Here is an 8,758-nt window from a genome sequence, read left to right as displayed (position 1 = left end):
AATGATCCAGCTTCTTATGTAGGGCCTCAGACTAACATCAGCAAGAATGTTTCTCCTGTTCTCAGGATCTGAGTGAGGACGGCACAGCTCCGGGAGGGGGTGCCCTTTAGAAAGAAGTCACACATTGGAGCTTCCATGGGAGCAGGACCACCTGAAAGTGCAAGGGTCAGCTGCTTAAACCCACAGCGGGAGGAATTGAGGCGGGGTAGGTAGATTCAGGCTAAGCAGTACAGAAATAAAAATACACTAAATAATTATTTTTTACAAATAGTCTATTAACAGCCATCTTAGTTACTTTTCTATTGCTGTGAAGAGACCCCCAAGACCAAGGCAACTTACAGAACAAAGCATCTAATTGAGGGCTTGCTTATAGTCAGAGGGCGAGTCCGTGGTCCTCACGGTAGTGAGTGTGGTAGCAGGTTAGCAGGCATGGCACTGGAGAAGCAGCTGAAGACTTACATCCTATCTGCAAATTAGAAGCAGAGTGGAGGTGGGGGTGGGGTGAGGGAGTGGGGTCGGGTGGGGTGACCAGGCCTGCTCCGGGCCATGTATAAAGAGCAAGGCTTTGGCACAACTGTCTCCTCGGCTTACTTGCCCACCCTCAAGAGTGACTTTTTTTTCCTTATTAATAAACTGCTTCTGTTTCCATCCCTAGCCGTGTGTCTCTGTGGCACAGGAGTCTGGAACTCTCAACTAGTATCCTCCTGAGTCCGAGCCATACCTGTTAAAGTTGGTGCAGCCAGCAAGGAGATAGGATCTCCCTTCCTTCTCAATATTTCCTGTTAACCCTTCCCCTAGAGCACTTAGAGATTTCAATTAGGCAAACTTCCAAGGGAGGTCTGATCCTAGCCCCAGGGGGAGCCAGGTTGAACCTATTCCCTCCTCTCTCTCCTTTTCGATGGTTTGTGTGCCAGGCTGTGCTTAGATGTCCCCCTTCCGCCGCCCCCCCCCCCCCCCCCCCGCAAGCTACAGGATGCTAGTCTGCCTTCTGCAGAGGGAAACAAGCATTCACATTGCCTGGGACCTGCTCCTTTTCACTGGGAGGCCCACGTAGCTCCACAGTGCCTCCAGTGGGGCCTGAGAGGCACAAGGCCAGGATCCTCCCAGGTCTCCTGCTTTAAGGGTAAATGGACTCATGCATTTGGCCTGTGAGGAATGCAGCCATGATGGTGGTTCCCAACTAAGGGTGAGCACTGGTGGTGTTAATAAAACCAATGACACCCAGTGGTCCTAAATGCCACTAAGTCCTTTGACTATTTAGACATCTCCATGCCATGGTCAATCCTTTGCCTGGCCCACCCTTCCTCTCATTCTTTTATTTTTCGTTTCACCTTCCCAAAGGCCTGCTAGGATGAGAACAGCAGACTAGGGTGGGGCTCTGGCATGGGCACTGTGGCAACCATGCCCATAGCCTCCACCAGAGACAGGTCTCTGGGAATTCCCTCCTCTCCCTGAAACCAATGGGGCGGGGGGATGGGGGGTGGGGGAGGGAAGCAATCGCCAACTCTGCCACCCATAGGATCCTAACGCCCACTGGTGTCCCATGGTGATCCCACAAGACATCTCCAAGCTTGTTTGTTCTACAGAACAAACCCCTGGTGTGGACAGACTGGGACCTACTCTCAATGAGCCCAGAGGTCAAAGAGTAAGATGCAGCAAACAGCCGTACCGTGAGGCATGATGGGAGATAAATCACATGCTGTCCAGAGGCTAAGTGTCCTAAGCCCATGTTTGAAACACAGAGGGCGATAGTTAAACAGGACCATGGGTTCTTTGCCATCTCAGTCCACACAGACAACCTCACTCCTCACTGCTTCACCTCTGTGCCTTATAAATGTCTGCCTACACACTCACTGCTCTCCAATGCTCCCTGTCTATTACAGTTGACAATATTGACCTGGGAGTATGGAGAGAATTCCCCAGGTGACGGGAAATTCCCTTGGGCATGGAATACAAATTAAAAAAAAAACAAAACAAAAGCCAAAAAAAAAAAAAAAAAAAAACTCTATCTTGCACTTGTAGCCTGAATGGTGATTTATAGTGATAAATAAATGGTTTTTGTTCTTCAAAGGGATTCCTGAGAGTAAGGCCTATTCCACTGAGGTAAAAAGATAATGCCCAGAGATGCTCCTGGCAGGGGCTAACATCCCAGCGGCAAGGAGCTTAGTCCTGTGAGAGGGAGGCAACCTGAGCAGTGTATTCAAAGCCTGGCTGGGAGAGGAGCTGGTGCTGAAGGAGAAGGAACTCGAGTCAGGAGCGCTGGTCCTCCTGTGCTGACACTCAGACTCAGCCCTGGACACCTGGAGAGCCGTGACGATGGGCATGAGAGTTCTAACCCGCAGAGTCTCCTTAAGGACTCAGAGGGGACCAGAAGTCTGCCTGTCTCCACCACTGCATACTTGTCTCACCATTTGCAATTGAATTGTCCCCTGGACTCTATGCTGTGACACAGCCTCTAAAACTGGACTAACACAGATTTCAAGAATCTAAAAAAATAAAATAAAATAGGTAATATTTTACCAAAATGCCATCTAGCTCCGGCACAAGGTGTGTGATGGAGGATGGAAGCTTCAACTAACACTACCATCCTCCTGCTAGGCATCCTCCTGCCAGGCATCCTCCTGCCAGGCATCCTCCTGCCAGGTCCACTTAGTAATAATCAAGGCAAATGCTCTGTCAGTGCATTATGGACAGGCTGTCTACAAGACTGGAGGCAGAGTCATGCAAAGAACAAAACAAAAGGAGAAACCCCTCAGATCTTAGATGATCCCTATTTATGTTTGATCCCTGCTTTTAAAACAGGAAACAAAGAGCAGCAGGGCTAAGGTAACATATCTTCTGCCACCCTGCAGAGCTCCACCCATCTCTGCGTTCTCCTAACCATCCCAGGCTACCAGGAAAAATGAGCCCAGCCCTACCAGCCTTAGAAAGAGTGGCACTGCCTACCCACTCCTGTGCCTATAGCATACTCCTTAAGGAAAACACCTGGATGGGGAACACTTTGAGTACATGCTCCTCCCCCTTCACTCATAGACTTTAAACAACGCAGTGGAAGCTAGGAACCTTCTCTGAGGATCCATCCCAATTACCTTTCATGGAAAGACCTATTTTTAATGCTGATAACTTGCTGTACCCTCAAGGAAAGATAGATGATCCTAGAGGTAACTAAAAAGCATACAGATAAACACTTTAGCCAAAGTCCCAAAGACCGTGTGCTTGGTGCCCAAAGCCCCCAAGGTAAGATACGACCGAGTGGGATTTAGCAACCCACAACTGAATCATAGATGTAGGAAGATCATAAAAAGGCTTACTACAGAGATAAAATGATAATTAAAACCTGTTGACTAAGTCACAGTCATAGGGGAGGCAAATAGGGTGAAAGTGGAAGGGAAGGAGGAATGGGAGGATAGAAGGGATGGGATAACAACTGAGATGTAATATGAATGAATTAATAAATAAATAAATTTTTAAAAAAAGAAGTCAGTAAAGGAGGAATTTGTTACCTAATAAAAGCATGGGTAGTCTCCTGAAAAAAAAAAAAAAAAAAAAACTGCTGTAGGGGTTGGAGAGATGCTCAGAGCTTAAGGGCACTGACTACTCCTCCAGAGGTCCTGAGTTCAATTGCCAGCCAACGACATGGTGGCTCACAATCATCTATAATGTGATCTGATGCCCTCTTCTGGCCTGCAGGTGTATATGCAGCCAGAGCACTGTATAAGAAAGAAAGAAAGAAAGAAAGAAAGAAAGAAAGAAAGAAAGAAAGAAAGAAAGAAAGAAAAAATAAATCTTTTAAAAAAAAAAACCTGTTGACTATGAAAGATCAGAGCGATTACTCAAAGAAGGAAGTGTGATCCTGCTTTATCTTCTAACAGGACTGTGACAATCAACTGTCTGTTCAAAACATTGCGTAAGTGCCCACATTGTACCCTGAGCCCTGTGCTAGCTGCCAAGGGCACAGCCAGTAAGCAGGCTCAATGTGTCTCAGCCCTGGAGTTGTTTATAGAGAGTAGCATCTACACAGACAAGCATCAAAGTGTGACCAGAATGTGCTACATGCACATGTGAATTTGTCAAAGAAAAAAATTCAAAAGACAAGCAAGCAGTAGCGAATGCACATATGTAGGCAAGATTACAGAGAAACCACACATGAGTTCATTATTTTTATACATAAGACAGACATAGTATCTGCCAGAAGGAATGATGTTTCTAATTTAAGGATATATGGCTACAAGTAAAAAATAAAAAGGAAAAAGAAAAAGACAGAAAATAAGCAAAATTATCCTCCCCTTCCACCAAATTTTGCTGTTTCTCAGAATAAGGCATGCTGGGTAAACAGAATGCTAATGCTCTCTGGAATAACTCTAAAGGATCTATAAAAAGATATTTTATATTTTAGGGGACCTTTTCTATTCAACCATCCTAGCTCCCAAATTAATGACACAGCAACTTATTAGATTTATTAATAAGCTTTAGGCACCATACCTGGGCACATACTCATTTACACAAAGCTTCTATGCTAGTTTTGCTATTTCCCAACCACATACTCCAAGTCACTTGTCATATTGGCCCTGTCTGGGCTGTTTCTGCTCTGTCAGGTCACTTCTCAGTCACCATGTTCTTTCTCTACCTCCTCTTCCTTCTTCTCCCCCTCCGTCATGGTCCCTTCCTGAAACCTCAAGACTGGCAACAGAAGTTTCCCTGACCTATCTCCTCTGCCTAGCAATTGGCTGTCCAGCTTTATTAACCAATCAGAGGTAATTGGGGAGCAAAGTTTACACAACTTGATCACTGAACATGACAATGCCCACATCCAGACTGTAACCAGATCCTGGGGCCAGAATTGAGCATCTGAATACACAGAGCACCAGACCAACTTCCAACATTCCCCCCCCCCCTTTTTTTGTATAAATAAAAAAGATTCTTTCTCTTACAGTCATAAACTACATATAATAAGAACAATTATGAAAATTATCATGTAAGAATCACATTCACAATGTCCAGTCCTTTTGTGTTTGGCTACTTAGGAGAAAGGAACTCTATTATCTATCCTATCTTGGTGAGTTCAGAGTTCTTTACCTAAATCACTTGCTTATTCCCATCCCAGCCTTTATATCTTTTAACTTTTATAGCTTACAATTACTAGTCTTATAATACCTATTTACAACTTCCTCCTTTCATAAACTTTCATTAAAAACCTTCTTAGTCTCTCTAGCCTTTATTTATGGACCTTAAAACACCTTATTACAGAGGAGAGGACATCCGATTGAGACTTTAGGCAAGAGCAGCATGGAAGAAAGGGGAAATAGTAGGACCCATAGGGTCCTGGAAACCTACAAGAAGAACTTTATGACAGGCAGATCTGGATCCTGGGGTCCTCCTCAGACTAAGGCACCAGCCAAGGAGAATATAGGCAGTAAGCTTCGAACCCCTACCAAGACCTAGCCGACAAACAGGATATTCTCCACCGTTGAGTGGAGAGTGAAATCTGACTCTCACACAAACTCTGGTGCCCCTTTTCTGACCATGTCCCCTGGATGGGGAGACCTGGTGGCACTCAGAGGAAGGATAGCAAGTTACCAAGAAGAGACTTGATATTCTAAGAGCATATATAGGGGGAGGAGGTCTCCCTCAGTCACAGACATAGGGGAGGGGAGAAGGCGAGAAATGGGAGGGAGGGAAGAATGGGAGGAAACAGGGGAAGGGCTAACAATCGAGATGTAATATAAATAAATTAATAAAATTAAAGAATGAAAAAAAATTGAACAATCTACTGTAAAAAAAAAAAAACAACTTAAACATTCATGTCTTCCAACCTTCATAACTTGCATTTACCATCCTTAAAGCATCTCCTTAGACCTTAAAACCTTTTCTTAGGTCCTGCACAACTTAAGCTTATTTGTGAGACTATAACTATCTAGTTTTCAATCCCATCAAAGGCCTAAGAAAGATAAATGTTACCTGAGTAGACAGTAAGTGCCGACAAACAACTCCCAAAACTATACAAATGACAGAGACAGCTGGGCTGCCTGGACAGCCACCCAAAGTGGGCATCATCTTTAGCCTTCTGGCTCAGTATAGTACACCTTTTTGAGAAACAGGAATTATGAGGAACTGCCTACGTTGTCTTGGCAAAGCTCAACAATCAACTTCTTTGAAGTCCTGATTGTCCACAGCTTGAACAGCATGTTGTCTGAAGTTGAAAAGGGACAATTTTTGCCACGTGGATAGCTTGCCATTTTTGAGGCAAACTGCATATGGATAGTCTTCAATGCCTGACATCTTCTTTGAAGTAGAATTGGGGTGTTGCCAGGAGCTGACATGTCTCACTGTGAATATTCCTTAACTTAAAAAAATCCTTAAATTCCATATTTTGTGGATCTCTGATGATTTTGAAGACTCCAGACTGTATAGGGCCCATTGGTTGAATAATATTATTGACTGCTCTCAGATCTGTTGACATCCTCCATTGGCCAGATTCCTTTTTAATGACAAATATGGGAAAATTCCAGCAGCTGGTGAACCCTTTTATATGTTGAGCTTCCATCTGTTCTTCTCTAGCAGTTGGATCCAATATTTCTCTATTCAGAGCTATAGTTAATCTTTGTAAAAAGTCAGTGAAAGATTCACTTGAAGCCTGGGTTATCTTTGTAGATGATTCAGTTCATTCCTGGTACTCAGTGTTGTCCCAAACATTTCAGGCTATTGCACAGCATTGTTCTAGGACAGCATCAGCAAGGGTGATCTACACTCCTAATTCAGAAAACAGACCTTCACCTAGTAACTGACACTTGACAATATTAATGCCTCTAGTCCTATTTCTTTGGTCCATGTTTGAAGCCTCATCTTTCCACCATGTTAGCCATTGTGTCTGAGGGCCAGGTTCTAAGATGGCTGTCATCAAATCTCTCCAATCATTTGGAATGATACAATTTTGAGTGGTCTAGTTATTAAGTCTCTGTTTGACATATGGGATCCTGATGCATTGTGTCACTGTATTTTCCATTTGTAACACAGGAAATATTTTTCTTTTTAATCTCTAACTAACTCCTTAAGGACTTCACTTTATTATTTTTAAACTAGTTTTTTTTCTATGAATGTCTAAAACCAGTTTTCTTTCTTTCTTTAGCACCTAATTACATTTTCAAGTGTACTGTACCTGTTCAGAGGCTTCATCAGTCTGAAATTGGCTTTTTTCACACCCAGCAGTCTTTCTCTGACCAGGTGAGTGAAGCTGGAAAGCACCAAGTCATATGTCTCCCACGTTTTTACCACCCTCCATTGCACCAGCCCCTCATAGACCCCTCTCAAGTGCTCAGCTCCACAGCATGGCCTTTTAAAGGAGCCACACCTCTGTATTCTACAGCACCAGGTGGGAACTGCACCTACCCACCCCATCTCTGGGAAGTGCGCACTGAGGCAGACATTTCTACACAGTCTCTCCAAAAGTAGTAGCTCAGGGCTTCTCAGTTGCTAGGAAATCACATCCATCTCTGAGTTCTGAAAATTTTAGTCTGATGCCTAAAGTTAGTGTCTATGCTCGGATTCTGTGTATGCTCTTGCTCCATGTTTGGTACACCAATTGAAAAGATATCTTCTATTTTGAAAGACCTTTTCTATTCACCCACTCTAGCTCCCAAATAAACGACACAGTGATTTATCAGATTTATTAATAAGCTGGACAGATACCCATTTATGGTAATCTTTGCTAGTCTTGCTATTTCCCAGCCACACGCCTTGAGTTACTTGGCATATTGGTCCTGCCTGGGCTGTTTCTGCTCCATCAGGCCAGTTCTTAATCACCATGTCTTTTCTCTACTTCTTCTTCCTTCTTCTCCCCATCCCTCACTGAGACCAGAATGGAATTTTGCCTACCTATCTCCTCTGCCTAGTAATTGGCTGTCCAGATTTATTAACCAATCAGAGATAATTGAGGAGCAAAGTTTACACAACATTGATCATAGTATGTGACATTGCCCACATCATGACTGCAACCAGATCTCAGAGCCCAGAATTCAGTATCTGAATACACAGAGCGCCAGACCAACCCCGAACAGATCTAATTCTTGTTTGGTTGTTTTCTTGGAGGATTTTTTTTTCTGGATTTTGTTTGTTTGCTTGTTCATCTGTTTGTCTTGCTTTTTGAGACAGAGTCCAACTCTGTAATCCAGCTTTGCCTCAAATCCGTGCTAATCCTCCAACATCCTGGCATGCTCAGAGTACAGTCTGTGCCACTACATTCAGCTAGGAATAGGATTTTTATGTAACTTGAGTTCATCTGAAGATCTCAGAGTCAGTAGAAGCAAGAAAGAAGACACAAAACAAAACAACCCCCCCCCCAAAAAAAAAAACAAAAACAAAAACAGAGAAACAGAAAGAAACTCTTTTTAAACTCATATGCTAACAAACTACCTGGCATGGAGTTCCAAAATAACTCTGAATGATTTCAGCCATTGGAAGAAATGTCAAAATCTCCCTGCAGACAGAACCTTTTAAACAAGATATGTACTTTGGCCAGAACAATAAAAAATATTGTACAAAATTGGCTTAAGTAATTTTATTTTCCTTGATGTGTTAGATATTTTTCTATTATGACAGTACATGGGGGTCTCAATACATCATTTTGGGGAGCACACAAGAGAATAAAATAGATCACATCATGGTGGCCAGGAAGCAGAACAGAGACACAAAGGGCCAAGGCATAATGTGCCCTTCAAAGATGCCACCAATGATCTGCATGGCATTGACAGTAAGATTAACC

Source organism: Acomys russatus, chromosome 23, assembly GCF_903995435.1.
Source record: "Acomys russatus chromosome 23, mAcoRus1.1, whole genome shotgun sequence".
Lineage (NCBI taxonomy): Eukaryota > Metazoa > Chordata > Mammalia > Rodentia > Muridae > Acomys > Acomys russatus.
The sequence above is the reverse complement of the archived record's forward strand: the minus strand, read 5'-3'. Positions refer to the sequence as shown.